Source organism: Panthera onca, chromosome A3 (genome assembly GCF_046562875.1).
Source record: "Panthera onca isolate mPanOnc1 chromosome A3, mPanOnc1 haplotype 2, whole genome shotgun sequence".
Classification (NCBI taxonomy): domain Eukaryota; kingdom Metazoa; phylum Chordata; class Mammalia; order Carnivora; family Felidae; genus Panthera; species Panthera onca.
In genome coordinates, this window is record NC_138341.1 from 13723001 (window position 1) to 13738255 (window position 15255).

At 44.2% G+C, this 15255-nt stretch overlaps 1 protein-coding gene and 1 pseudogene across 3 annotated transcripts in view; one reads left to right on the forward strand and one right to left on the reverse strand.

Annotated features, from left to right (window-relative positions):
- Positions 1 to 15255, forward strand: part of KCNS3 (potassium voltage-gated channel modifier subfamily S member 3) — a 39827-nt gene that overhangs the window by 7232 nt on the left and 17340 nt on the right. The window lies entirely within an intron of this gene.
- LOC132689399 (10 kDa heat shock protein, mitochondrial pseudogene) lies at positions 2407 to 2714 on the reverse strand (annotated as a pseudogene).

The following is a 15255-nucleotide window of genomic DNA, read 5'->3' on the forward strand; positions in this document are numbered from 1 at the left end:
TTGGGGTTTGAACATACCCTGTTTTTTGTTTTGTTTTGTTTTTTGTTTTTTTTAAGAGAGAGAACATGAGCGGGGGAGGGGCAGGGAGAGAGGGGGGCAGAGGATCCCAAGAGGGCTCTGTGCTGACAGGTCGACAGCAGCAAGCCCATCTCGGGGCTTGAACTCGCTGACCATGAGATCACGACCTGAGCCGAAGTCACATGCTCAACCGATTGACACCCAGGCACCCCAAACATGCCCACATTGTGTAACTTTCATTCTGCTGTGGACGGGTCTGGCTTTCTTAAGCCCTGACTGACGTGCCAAGGTGACCCTAAAAGCATTTCCTGGGATTTACTTAAGGTAAACAATTTAATTGGCCAGAGGGATGGGAGAACTTGGTAGCTACAGACTGTGGTTGGAAGGTCTGGACTGAGAGGAGGCGCCTGGGTTCTGGCAAAAGGTTATATCAGTATGCTTGTCTTTGAGGTCAATAAATATACCTTCTGTGCCGTGTTTTCTTGTGGGTTTTTAAAATTCCCAGTATTCTAAGTGTGGTACCCTCATGAGGCTGCTGACTTCAAACCTCTTCCTACCCTCCTCCTCTTGGTGATTAGACAATGCCTGGTCATGATTTAGCCCTGGGGCTATTTCAGGGTTGACTCTTCTCCTCCTCCAGGCTAAATGTGTAAATGCAAAGTATCTTTGTGTGGCAGTGTCCTATCTACCTAATCTTTATCTATCTATCTATCTATCTATCTATCTAATCTATCGATCATCTACCAATCATCTCTGTCAAAGAGTGAAAGGGTCTCCATAAGCCCATCTTTTCTCACCATCTCCTTAGATCACAAATCTACAGGATAGGCTCTCTGGATATGCAAAAATAGGAACCTCATGGAAGTTCATATGATGCCTGAGAACTTCACCTTTTATGCAGTTTCCCCAGACTTCCTGATCTGATTAAAAAGCACATGTCAGTGTCGTGCATCTTTGTGGTGAGGGGCACTGAGTTTTCTTCTCCCGGTGCCCCCCAGACTTAAAATGTGGACGCTCTAGTGCATCTTGCCTTCTCGTCCAGTGTCCTTTATGTGGGGCTTAGAAGCCGAGAGTACAGGATGAAGTTGTGCCATGTGGTCCTAAACGAATGGGTTTACTTTTAGCTGCTTTTGGCCAGTCGCTGCTGTCAGCCAGACACATCATTTAAAATCGCACAAGCCAGCCCTGTTTTACAGCCCTTCCCTCATACGGTAGGGTTCGCCACTCAGAGATAAATCCTACGTAAGCATTTATTAGACACCGGGGTTAGGTTTCAGAATGCCCATAGATGCAGAGGCAAGTTGTAAAGGGTGGGAAGCTAGAAGGTTCGTACTGGAACTCCAGGATTGGGAGGTGTAGAAGAGAGGTGGCCGTTCTCTCCCCTGGCAGCAGGGTCCTGCTCCACACACCGTGCACTCAGACACGTGCCCCACAGGTGTGCTCACTGGTGTGAGCAGCTCAGCTGATGGCACAGAAGTAGACAAACCATAGACAAGTAGTAACTGGGTACAGAGTTTCAGTTTGACAAGATGCAAAGAGTTCGGGAGATAGAAGGTACTGATGGTTGCATGTTAGGAATTAAAAAAAATTTTTTTTTAATGTTTATTTATTTTTGAGAAGGAGAGAGAGACAGAGCGTGAGGGGAGGGGCAGAGAGAGAGGGAGACCCAGGATCCAAAGCAGGTTTCAGGCTCTGAGCTGTCAGCACAGAGCCCGACGCGGGGCTCGAACTCACAAACCGTGAGATCATGACCTGAGCGAAGTCGGATGCTTAGACGACTGAGCCACCCAGGCGCCCCAGGAATACTTTTAATACCACTGAACTGTACCCTTAAAAATGGTTACTATGGTAAATTATATGTGCTGTGTATTTTTTCACAATAAAAAAAAATTTGATGAAAAAAAAAAGAAATTGAGATTCCAATCCTATGAAAAATAGCATTCTCAGATGTTTTGGTCTCAGATTCTTTACATGCTTAAAAATTATTGAACCCTCCCCCCCCCAAAGCTCCTGTTAGTGTGAATTATAACTATCAGTATTTTTTGGATACCATTAGTTTATTATAAAAGAGAGACCTAGAAATTATACTACATGATGAAAGATTTCACAACTTCAGTTATGAATGGGCAGCTTTACATGTACCATTTTTTTTAAGTTAATTTATTTGGAGAGAGACAGAGAGAGAGAGAGAGAGAGAGAGAGAGCACAAGTGGGGAGAGGGGCAGAGAGAGACAGAGAGAGAGAATCCCAAGCCAGGCTTTGTACCATCAGTGCAGAGCCCGATGCGGGGCTCCAACTCATGAACCGTGAGCTCATGACCTAAGCTGAAGTCAGATGTTTAACCGAATGAGCCACCCAGGTGCTCCGATACCGTTTCAATAATGTGTTTTAGTTTACATACTTTCCAAGAATGTCACCATCTCTAAATAAAAAGTCCTTGTCTTCTAGAACTAGTTTGGTGCCTCCATATTCTGGGACGAGACCTTGATGTCCAACTTCCACACTAACTGGGTGAACCTCTCCACACTTTCCTTTAGAGCCCCATCCAACGGCTTCTGCTGTTGCTTGCAATATTTTTTCCTTGAGATTTTTCTGGAAGCATCATGCCTCCTTTGGTTACAGTTTCATACACACTCCTTTCAACTAAAATTTGGTCAAAGAAGTAAAGAAACTTTTCTAAATGCCTGCCCTGCCATCACTCCGGCTGCTGCAGTGTGTACTCTCATTTATCAATATATATGTTAGAAATTAAAATAGTTATATTTTAGGAGCACCTGGCTGGCTCGGTCGGTGGAGCATGCGACCCTTGATCTCAAGGTTTTGAGCTCGAATCCCCTGTTGGGTGTAGAGATTACTTAAAAAATAAAATCTTGGCTGGGGCACCTGGGTGGCTCAGTCGGCTGAGCATCTTACTTAGGCTCAGGTCATGATCTCACAGCTTGTGAGTTCGAGCCCCGCGTCGGGCTCTGTGCTGGCAGTTCAGAGCCTGGAGCCTGCTTCAGATTCTGTGTCTCCCTCTCTCTCTGCTCCTAACCCACTTGCATTCTGTCTCTGTTTCTCTCAAAAATAAATAGACAAGGGGCGCCTGGGTGGCTCAGTCGGTTAAGCGGCCGACTTCGGCTCAGGTCATGATCTCGCGGTCCGTGAGTTCGAGCCCCGCGTCGGGCTCTGTGCTGACAGCTCAGAGCCTGGAGCCTGTTTCGGATTCTGTGTTTCCCTCTCTCTGACCCTCCCCCGTTCATGCTCTGTCTCTCTCTGTCTCAAAAATAAATAAAAAGTTAAAAAAAAAATTAAAAAAAAAATAGACAATAAAAAAACTTAAAAAACAAAAATCTTGGGGCGCCTGGGTGGCTCAGTCGGTTGAGTGTCCAACTTTGGCTCAGGTCATGATCTCGCAGTTTGTGAGTTCAAGCCCCACGTCGGGCTCTGTGCTGACATCTCAGAGCCTGGAGCCTGCTTTGGATTCTGTGTCTCCCTCTCTCTCTGCCCCTCCCCTGCTTGTGCTCTGTTTCTCTCTGTTTCACAAAAAATAAAATAAAAATTTAAAATAAAATAAAATCTTAAAGAGGTTAAAATTTAAAGTATTAATTATTAATTCATTTAAAATAATAATAGTAATCTCATTACATGTTAATATAAATGACATATCTTTATGAAAAATTGGTTTTTTTTTCAAAACAAAAACAATACAAGAGTAGCATTATTTTATATTTTTACAAATGTATTTATTGTCTGGTTTAATGGAAGGCAGGGGGATTCTTAGCCTTGCTTCTCTGTGTAGTCTGTGATCTCACACATCGTATACTCCCTGGAAAACTCCTCGGCCACTTATGAGAGAATGAGAGTAAACAGGAAAATAACATCTTCGTTTATTATGAAAATGAGTTTTTTATCTCATGGACCCTTTAAAGGGTCTTAGGAACCCCAGGGGTCCCCTGACCACACTTTGAGAACTACTGCTATAGAATAAATCTGCAGCCAAGTTAATTTTTTGTTATGTTCTTTGTTTTAGCCTCTTTTCATCAAATGTTATAGGAACTTGAACTTTAGCAATTCAATGTGTTGCTTATCTGTGATTTCAGATAAAAGAACTAGGTGGCTCCTTAGCTGGGGGGGGGGGGGGGACGACACATGATTTTTCTCTTGTTTATGTAACAAACAAGCAACAAAAAAAACCCTGTTTGCACCATTCTGTTGTTAACTTTTTCAGAAGCTACAAAATTGATCTAGCGTGTACCTGTTTGGAATTCCCCTTGCTAAACTAACTTGAGTAGGAAACTCAAGACATGGAAAATTTTGAGCGTGAAAATCAGCTAAAGCAATCCAGTGTTTCCTTCAGGGTATACAAAGTTTGCTTTTTTTCAAGTGTTCGTTCCTATTTTCTGTGGAGTGAAGACATTCTTTCAGCTTCTCTGGGGAAAGTCTGCACCTGTCCCGGGGTGGTGCCCAGAGCTCTCTCCTGGCGCATGGTCCTGAGCTGTGCTCTCACATGGATACCGTGCTCTTCAGAGAATCTCCTTTTCCTCCCTCCAGCTCTGCCCCACCTCTTTCTTCCTTGTCTTGAGAACTTGGAAACTCAAGGAGGAGATGGCGTTTAGGAAACAAACTGGAAAAAAGAGAGGTGTGAGATCTAATTTTAACAAGTCCAACTGAAAGCTTTTTGGCTTGCATTGTCTGGGGAATCTCATTATTTCTATTTTTTTTTCATGTTGATGAAGTATGGAATTAGTCACAGCAGACAGTCCTGGGGAAAGCTTTAAAAAATCCTCCCAGGATAGCTTCTAGGAGCTGGATGTGGATGTTTGTGAAGAAGAACATTTCTTTCTACCTTCCAGATAATGGATTGGATGCTAAAGGAACTATCGTATTTATTTGACGGTATCTTTTAAAACGTTAAATGCAACTTTTGTTTTTTCACCCCATGAAATAGCCACTGTGGCAGCTTACTACAGCAACAGACACTTGGCTCTCTGGGTTTGTTGTGAATGTGCTGAGGAGTTATGATTTGCCAAAAGCAGTCTGTTACTTCCAGCAGCAATAAGCGCTTTTCTACAATCCTTTGGAAAAGCCCTAATGTGTCTGGCGCTCCCGGTTGGAAGAGGCCGCTGGATGTGTCCTTTCTGGAGTGGCTCCCCGACCAGACCTTTCCTTTAGGAGTAGTTTCTGCTTGCAGACCTTCAGAAGGTCCCCAGTTCCTGCTTGTTTCCAGGTGTGCTTTTTTTTCAGACTTCTCTTTGACCCTGAGAGCCACAGATTGCCTTGGGACAAAAATCCTGTCTGTTTAGTGAGCCAACACCAGTATCTCCTGCTGGTATCCCCAGAACCCTCATAGATGTGGGAACTATCCAAAGGCCTTATTTCACACCGGCGTGTAAAGGCTAAGCTTGTAGCCTTTTCTGCTGCTTTTGAGAGGGGAGTGGGGGGTGAACTCAAGGATGGTGCTTGCTGAAATGGAGCCAGGGATGTACTGAGAGGGGCACAGGAGACCAAGGCCCTGCGGACGGCCCTGCCGGCTTCCCTGTGTTGCAGGTGGTTCCGCTGAGGTGTGTGCACCTGGCGGAGTGAAAAGAGCATCAGACGGATATAGGAGAATTTCTGTGTAGAATTCCAGCTCTTACTCACATGATAATGATAATGAACACTGTGTAGCACTTGCGTTGTGTGCTGGGCACTGTTCTGAATGTGTATACATATCAACTCGCTTCATTCTCATAGCAATTTAAGGTAGGCGTTATCATTTTATCTTAAGTGAAATTATAGTTCTTGTTCTATCTATACCATTTCTATCTATCTATCTATCTATCTATCTATCTATTTATCTGTCTATCATGTACTTATCTATCGATCAACAGACAAGGAAACATCTAAGAGATTTTAATAATTTACCCAAGGATGCAACTAGAAGTTGGCACAACTGAGTTTCAAATCCTGGCAGGCCAGGTACAGCCTCTGCTCTTATCTACAAATTTGAATCTCAGCTCTGCCCCTTATGGTGGGAAAGTTATTTAACCTCTCTGGCCTCAGTTGCTCATCTGCCGAGTGGGGATAATAATAGCATCTACCTTAAGGTAGATAAAATACTTAAAGCAGCGCCTGGTACAAAGTAAGCTCCATATAAGGGCTTACTAGAGATTATTTTTGTAATGGAGACTGTAAAGAAGACTGAGTGTACATACTTCATGGAGGTAAGCACAGGAAAAAATTTGACTCTTTTACTGATTGTGTGTATCTACAACGACTTTGTAGATATTTTGAAGCTCTTGGTGGAAAGAGCATGAGTCGATGAAAACTCGTCTTTGTCGTCCCACACTTATTTAGGGAGATAAGACAGAAGTACAGTTAGTTTTAAGGACATGAGCCTCGTGTGGAAAGACAGCCAGCAGAGCACCGCCAAGAGGAGCAAAGTGTGAGCAGCTTCCCCAACACGGGCCTCCCCAGGAAAGCTGGGCTCGGGCACTGGGCTCGCTGTCTCTCCTGTGTGCTTAACACTTCTGAACCTCATCCAGAATGGCGGATCATAATAATGCCAGCCTTTCTGGGTTGGTTTGGGGATTAAAGAAGTTTGTCCACTCATTCATTGTTTCCTGCTAGGCATTAAGGATGCAAAGGTTAAGAAAAAATAGGCCCTGCCTTTGTGGGGCTCCCAGTGCTGTGGTGGAGGCTTCTGGGAAATTGTTCTACTTCAGGTTAGCAAGTTAAATACTCAACGGAGGGGGCAATGGCGGAGGGGGCCAGTGGCTGGTTTTAGGGTAGAGAGAGATCTGGGGTCAAGGCTCGGTTCTGGAGAATATGATAGAGAATATGAGTCTTGAAGGGCACTCTGAGCAGATAGATAAGTGAGAAGTCGGGGGTACTTTTGGAGAATTTCAGGTAATTCTTTATAGTCCTAGAGTTGAGTTGGGTTGTGGAATGTGAGGATGATGGATGAGGAAACATAATGACAGCTAACATTTGATTGAGCACTTACTATGTACTAAGCACAGACAGCTTTATTTTTATTATCTCATTTTTAAAGATTTTCTTTCTTTTTTAAATGTTTATTTTTGAGAGAGAGAGAGAAAGAGAGAGCATGTACACATGCGTGAGCGGGGAAGGGGGAGAGAGAGAGGGAGACAGAGAATCCAAAGCAGGCTCCATGCTGTCAGCACAAAGCCCGATGTGGGGCTCGAGCCCATGAACCGTGAGATCATGACCTGAGCTGAAGTCGGATCCTCAACCAACTGAGCAACCCAGGTGCCCTTATTCTCATTTTAAAACTTCATGATGGCTCTATGTGGTGTGTGATACTTAGTATCCATGTTTCACAAATGAAAAAACAGAGGCTCAGAGAACTTCAGTGATTTGCTCAAGGTTGCGCAGCTAGTGCTGTTGAAGCTGGGATTCAGACTCAAGCAATCTGGAACCAGAGTTTATTCTGAAGGGCAAGGGAGCTATCAGAGGACTTTAAGCCTGCACATTTTAGAAGGTAGTGTGAACTTGAGATGGACAAAAAGGTAGGGGATGGGGGGAGGTCTAAGGCAGGGAAGATACTAAGAAATGTATTGTAATAAACCATGGAAAAATACTGAGTGTCTGAATTAAAGCAGAGGCGGGAGGGACAAGGAAAGGAAAGGAATTTGAGAAATGTTGGGGAATAGAGGATGAAGGGAAGTGTGGACATGTTTATTTTAAGGTCCCAATGGGACATTCATATGGACGCGTCCAGTAGGCAGTTACAAGAGTTTGAAATGTAGTTGGGAGATCCGGGTTGGAGATAATGCAATTCCCAGGGAGAGTAGAGGGATACGAGGAGCCCCTGGGGCTGCAGTGACCCAAATCTGAGGCCTGCAGATTGTATCCGGCTACAGATTTGTTTGATTTGGCTCACAGCAGTAAAACATTAAAACCAATAGTTGCCAACATTTAGAAAATTGGGAAAGTTCACATAAAAACAAGATTTGTGGGTGTTCTTGGCAAACTGGGCAATCCGACTACCTGATGTGCACAAACAAGGGACAGCAGTCCCCTTTCAGCAGGGCCGGTGCTCTTGCAGCTTGTCACCGTGGCCAGATGTCCTCTTTTTTTTCATTTCAGGCACCTGGCCCCTGCAGGTATTTTATTTTGTGACCCCAGATTTAAGGTTTGGGAAGGTGAAGCCGGTGTGCCACAGGAAGCCAAGAATGAGTAGTCAGACAAGTGGCACCAGTGAACTGGGAGGGGCCGGGAGGTGGCTGGGAGGTGGGAAGTGGACAGTGACACATGCCTTGGACATGGAGGTCTGGTGCAGAAGTCAACCAGAGGTGCCCTCAGCAAAAACACTTCGTGGAGGGGCGCCTGGGTGGCTCAGTCGGTTGAGTGGCCAGCTTCGGCTCAGGTCATGATCTCACAGTCCGTGAGTTCGAGCCCCGCGTCGGGCTCTGTGCTGACAGCTTAGAGCCTGGAGCCTGTTTCAGATTCTGTGTCTCCCTCTCTCTGACCCTCCCCCGTTCATGCTCTGTCTCTCTCTGTCTCAAAAATAAATAAACGTTAAAAAAAAAAATTAAAAAAAAAAAAAACACTTCGTGGAGTGTCAGGGCAAGAATTGCACAAGAGGAAGGAAGGGTGAGTGTAAACGATGATTTTAAGAAGCTGTGTTGTGAAGGGCAGTTGGGGTTGGGAGAGTTTTATTTTTCAGTATGTGAGTGAGCTGAGCATATAAGGATGTTTGTGATATAAAATAGTACTTTCTCTGTCCTCGACTCACATTTTGGAACTACAAGGAATCCAGGCTTTGCTTTGGTTGTTCTTACCGAAACAGAATGCTCCAGGGGGTGGAACGGAATGAGGTGCTTTGTACGTCTGTGAAGGCTGCCCTGCCAGCCGCAGATCTTCCCAGGGCTACCTGCATTTTTGCTAGTCTGAGTAACAGTGCCTTAAAAGGGGCCCCTGTGCGTTTCAGCAGAGCTGGCTAAGTTGAGCAGTGTCCATGTGGTGACTTACTGCCTGCATTTACTCATGTGTTTGTATGCTGTCCATTTCCTCCTGCCGTTTGCCAGGTGGAATCTGTGTGATGGTCTTATCAACTAGCATCACTTCTCTGGCAGCTTGGGTTCACGGGCCTTTTATTGGTTGTATGCCATGTGCCAATTTTCCCATTTACTTTTTTGTATTTGTTTTATGATATAACTTGATCTGATAACCTATTGTGTGTGTGTGTGTGTGTGTGTGTGTGTGTGTGTGTGAACTTGTCTATCTCGCCTTTGATGAAAACCCTTTTTATTAAGGAAGAAAATGCATCTCCTTCTGCAGTGGCTGATAAATCAGCTGCCTTTCTTCTGTGGTGACCACAACTTCAGAAACACATTTGCTGTGATTTTTCTTTTCTCCCAATAGCACAGTAGACAGACAGACATTAAAATTCGACATAGGATAGAAGCAGCCAGTAGCCAAGCTATGTGACAAATGCTAACTAATGAATTCAACAAATCATTTTTAAGAACCTACTGTGTGTCAGACGAGGTAATAGGCACTTGGGTTATGGTGGTATTTAAGACATAAAAAGTCCTGCTTGCACTGAGCTCATATCTGAGTGGGGGAATAGATAATAAATATGATAAAAAAAAAACAGAGTATATGTCTTTAAGTCTATTTTAGGGAGTGATAAATGCTAAGGAGAAAAAATATAGCAAGGAGTGGGGGGATAGGAGTTTCGTTGAGGGGTATTTTAGGTAGGGTAACTGAGGAAGTGCTCATTTGGAAGGTATTTGAGTCCAGGCCTGAAGAGAGTGGGGAAGCCATACAATCCCCTGTGGATAGAGCATTCCAGGGACAGAGATCAACCAGTGCAAAGGCCCTGAGGCAGGAATGATTAAAGAATAGCATGGACACCAGTACGCCAAGGGGAATGAAAGAGAGAAAGGAGAAGGAGGTGAAATCAGATAAATAAAATGGAGGAAGGGAGCTTTTGCTCTGAGCAAGATGGAAGTTACTGAAGAGTTGAACACAGGAGTACATGGTGTGATGTATATTTTAACAGGATCTCTAGCTAATGGAGTCTTAATCCTTTTTGTGCCAGGGACCCCTTTGGCAGTCTGGGAGCCTAGGGACCACTTTTCAGAACAGTGCTTTCAGATACAAAAAATAAGAGCCACAGACTATAAAGGAACTCAATTGTATGGAAATGCATACAGTTCCCAAAACAGTTAAACCACCTTATGATTTAGTGATAATGTGTGCTTCTTTATCAGCTCCTTAAGGATGACCTAGCAGTTGGTCTGTTACTACTGTGATTTCAAAGAAACAATGAACTTATGTGATTATTTTCTGAGCCCTGCAACAATTCTGCTGTGATACAGAATTATCTGGAATTTCTAGTGGGGTGAAGTCACTGGTACTGCTCTTATTGCCCTGGGCCCCTGCCTGCATTTTTTTTTTTTTTTTTAAATTTTTTTTTTTTTCAACGTTTATTTATTTTTGAGACAGAGAGAGACAGAGCATGAACAGGGGAGGGGCAGAGAGAGAGGGAGACACAGAATCTGAAACAGGCTGCAGGCTCTGAGCGGTCAGCACAGAGCCCGACGCGGGGCTCGAACTCACGGACCGTGAGATCATGACCTGAGCCGAAGTCGGACGCTTAACCGACCGAGCCACCCAGGCGCCCCTGCCTGCATTTTTAAGGGGGGGGATTACTAACTTCAGTGAAAAATCAAGATTTTTTGCCACCCCCTGTCTAAATCCAGGGACCTCTTGAATTCTCCCTACCGACCCCTGCTTTCCTGCTCTGTTAAGTGGCGGTGCAAAAGAGAAGTGGGTGAATTCATGGACTGTTGCCCACGTTTCTGGCCTGATCGGTGTGTGCTTCCATAGACACTACTGGGGTTCACTCTTTGCCACCTTTGGTCGCTGCAGTTGCCGGTGGCTTGCTGTACCCAACACCAGCCTCTAATTTTTGAGATGTTCTGGGAACAACGATAACTCCAAGAGGTTTTTTTGTTTTTGTTTTTGTTTTTGTTTTTTCATGTCTCCCTGACTGGTTCCTTGCGGCTAAACAGTTCAGGACACCTCGGTTATGGTCCCTGTTTCAGCAGATTTTCTGTATGGTCACCTGTAATCCTTTCTCCTTTCCTAAAGGATATCACTCGCCTTGGTGATTCCTGGCTCACAAAGGTGTGGGTAGTGCAGGTAGAGTTCTTTATATTCTATATGAATAGCTCTAGGTCATAGGGCTCCATTAGCCAGACTCGACTATTTTCTGCTCTCTGTGCGTAACACAAGCTTTCCAGTCCCGCGGCTTTGCGTATGTTCCTTCCTCTCCTTGGAGAACGGCCTTTTTACACTTACTTGTCTCCTTTACTTGTTTATGTCTGACCCCACTCTCAAGGCTCAGCTCAAATGCCACCCATCCCTGTCATTCTCCCTACCTCCCGATCCCAGAGGGACCCATTACCTTCTCTGAATTTCCATGGAACCTTCTTGGTACCTCTCTTCAGGGTACCTGACATCTCCCGCCTGTACTACACTTATTTATTTACCTACGTACCCTCCTGTAACCGCTTCTAAGCAACTCTAAGCTCTGAGGGCAAGAGTCATGTTGTCCTTTGATTTCTGTAGTCCCTGGGACAGTGCCGGCCACAAAGCAGATGTGGATCTATGGCAGAAGCTTATGATTCTCACAAGGAGTCCATCGGCCGAGGGTCCCACCCCCGCCAAGCCTGTACGTTCACTTGATGTCCACCCCCCTTCCTTTCCCCAAGTCCTGCCTAAGCCTACTTTCAATTGTTTATTTTCCAAATAGAAATGACTGTTTACACAAGTGTTTCTTAATGCTTGCAAAGAAAGTCACACAATGTTGAGAGGTACGGAGTAGAAAGCAAAAATCACCCTGAATTCTATCACCCAGAGAGAATGCATTTAACGTTTTAGTGTATATTCTTATAGATTATTTTTTTTCACTTTGTAAAGTTAGACATATTTTATAAGGATCAGATCATGCCATTATATTGTATTATAATTTTCTCTTTTTTACTTGGCATATTTTGACGATTTTCTCATGAATCTAGAGGTAGTAGAGCATTGATTGCAGTTAACAGGATGGCTTTAGAGTGTTATCGCTCAGATTCAAACCATGAGGCTATCACTTAGCTGTTGACCCTGGAGAGTTAGTTAATTTCTCTATCTACCAGTTTCTCCATCTGTAAAATGAATCCAATAAAAATACTACCTGTTCAAGTGTCATGAGGATTAAATGGGTTCAGACGTGCAAACACTCAGAGGTGTTGAGACACCTGATTCAGTATACGGGACCTCCTTCCATTATTATGATTTTGGTGTTTTTAATGGCCACAGACTAGCATTACATGGCTACCTCCTAATCTGACTATTTCCCTGTTGATGGACGTTTAGCTTGCCTTCGAATTTTTACGCTTATGAGTAACCACTGATGCAGTGAACATCCTTGGATACCCATCCTTGCACACTTGTCTAATTCATTCCCTCAGGATACATTCTCAGAGGTGGAACCACAGTTTTGTAATACACAATTGCTACAGTGTCCTCCAGAAGGTTTCCGTTTACCTGTTTCCAATCACAATTATCCTGGCATGCTATGTTTCTCCCTCTCTACGCTACAGAACTGCTCGCTTTGAGTTGCTCTTTTTGTCACTGTGTTAGTGCAGACACTTGATGCATCAGCCATTGAAAACATGGGGACGAATGAGACAGAGCACAGGGCCTAAAGCCCCTGGGTGGGCTGATTTGCCTGCCTGTTACCTGGCTGCAGCCTGAGCCCCAGATTTCAGCCAGTTGTGCTTTAGGGGGTATCTGCAAGTGGGGGTGTCTGGTGGAATAGTGGCAGCCATATGGGCCACTCAGGGTGGTCCCAGAGCCCTGTTAACACATGGGGATGACCTTGCTGGGATCAGTGACCATGAGATTTCTCTCCCCCTTTTGAAGTGCACACCCTTCCACAGGGCTTTTCCTTACTCTCCGTTCTGAAGATTGCCTTTGGAGGTGACTCAGTGACTCAGCAGCAGCCTGCTGGCTCCCTCTGTTCCCCAGGGAGGGTTGTCTAGGAACATAAAACCCGAGAAGAGGAAAGTGGTATTTAGTTACCCGTGCTTCAAGCCTTAGGGATTTCTGGAGATGGTATTGCATTTGCTCATTCTGGATGGCCAAGAAAATATCATTTATATTAACTTTTCAAGTACAATTTAGAGCCTTTGCTTTGGAAGGCACTTAGTGGTTTCCTCCCTGAAGACCAGAACTTGTATAAATTTATTTTCATTCTTATTTTTTATAAATTTATTTTTAATCCCTGAATGTATTAGACCCTGAGAAGTTTTCACTTTCTTCTTGGGACACAGCAAAATTTTTAAAAAGTGTTCGTTAATTCAAGGATTTCTCATATTAATGTATGTCTTGAAATTTGATAATTTGGAAAAACTAAGTAAGTCAGGGATATTCTTAGTAATCTGCTGTCTGAATCAACTGGAAAGTGTTGTATTATTCTGATTTCTTTGGATTATAGGATTTAAATATAACTACAATTTTTCTGGGACACTAAATCTGATTTCAGACTGACTGTGATATCTTAATTTTATTTAAGCAAAACCCCAGACCACAACTCTCATTAGCTAATCAAGATAGGAGTAGCATCGAATTTCACCTTTTGTTATTATTCCTATTATTTCATTACTCTTAGATCTTATTGAAAATTAGTCTGTGATTGATAAATAGTGGTGAGACTATAAAACTAACATGTATTTGCACTTTTCCTGGGACATTGATGAGTTTCCAAGATTGGAGCTTTGGTCAGGAGTGGGTTTGGTCAGGGGCACCTGGGTGGTTCCATTGGTTCAGCTTCTAACTTTGGCTCAGGTCATGATCTCACTGTTCGTGAGTTTGCGCCCTGCGTTGGGCTCTCTGTTGTCAGCATAGAGCCTGCTTTGAACTGCCTGCACCCTTCTGTCTCTGCCTCTCCTGTGCTTGATCTCTGTCTTTCTCTCTCTCTCAAAAATAAATAAACTTTTAAAAAAACAAAGGAGTGGGTCTGGTCAGCGGGAGGACCCGTACCTGCGAAGAGCTGTAGTAAGCCATCTTTCCAACTATATTAATGCATTGTGCTGTGTGTCAGTTCTGCCCCCCAAAATGTTAGCAAATATCATATAGATTCTCAGAGAAAATCACTAACCTTTACTCCAGACTCCAATTGCCCGAAGCATGCTTCGAGTTTCAACAAAAGGTTAACCCTCCTTTTATCTTTGCTCACTTGCAAAGTTTCGCTTGTCTGACACCAGAAATGCCATGACTGAATTCTAAAAGAACAAGTGTCTGGGGAATATCCCTGGCCCCTGTCAGCAAAGTATTAGTACCATCTGCCATTCTGAGCTTTCTGAACTCCCAGCTTCCAGACAGGTGTCTGAGGTCTCCTTAGAGCAGGGGTTCACAACTGGGGATGGTTTTGCTCTCTGGGGGACATTTGACAATTTTGGTTGTCACGACCTTAGGGAAAAGTGAGATGTGCTCCTGGTGTCTAGTGGGTAGAGGCCAAGGATTCTGCTAAATATCATAAAGTACATGACACAGCCCCCCACAGGAGGGTTACCTGGCCTCAAAATGTCAGTAGCGTTGAGGGTGAATAAACTCTGTAGAAGTTTGCAAGGTCAGGATGTCTCCAGGGAAGCTGGCTGGCTGTCAGGATGGTGCTTGATGGTGCTCTTTACCTGGTGACCTTATCACAGGTCAAGGTCAAGCTCTCTCTCAGCCCGGCAACTTCAGAAACTCGCTTTCAGAGTACCAGACTCTAGCAGATTGACTCTCATAGGAACTCACAGAAAACTGAGTGAATAAACCTCTTCCCACCTTATTACGTTCCACTAATAAATAAAACCGGCGGATAGAGTGGACACGGTTGTTGGCAGCATAGCTCATATGCTCTCCGTTGGCAAGGTGCCTGGGAACTGAAATGGCCAGGAGGTGCCTCAGGGAGCCTAGAATCTGAAAAGGAGAGGGTTTGGGGTATCTAATGATAGCTGAAACTCTAGGTCTAGACACTTAAAAATCCATGCGAGATGTGCCCATCGGGGCTGGAATGTGCCACATCTTCAGGATTACACCTCCTTTAGAAAGTGCTGGGATGGCTCTCGGCAACCAACTTTGATCTTTCACACTTTCCTCCTCTGCTTCCCTTGCTGACCAACTGCCTTTCCTTATCCATATTGATTCTTTTAATTAATTTACTCTTTAGTCTCATTGCCGTGGGGGAGAGGAATTGGTTCAATA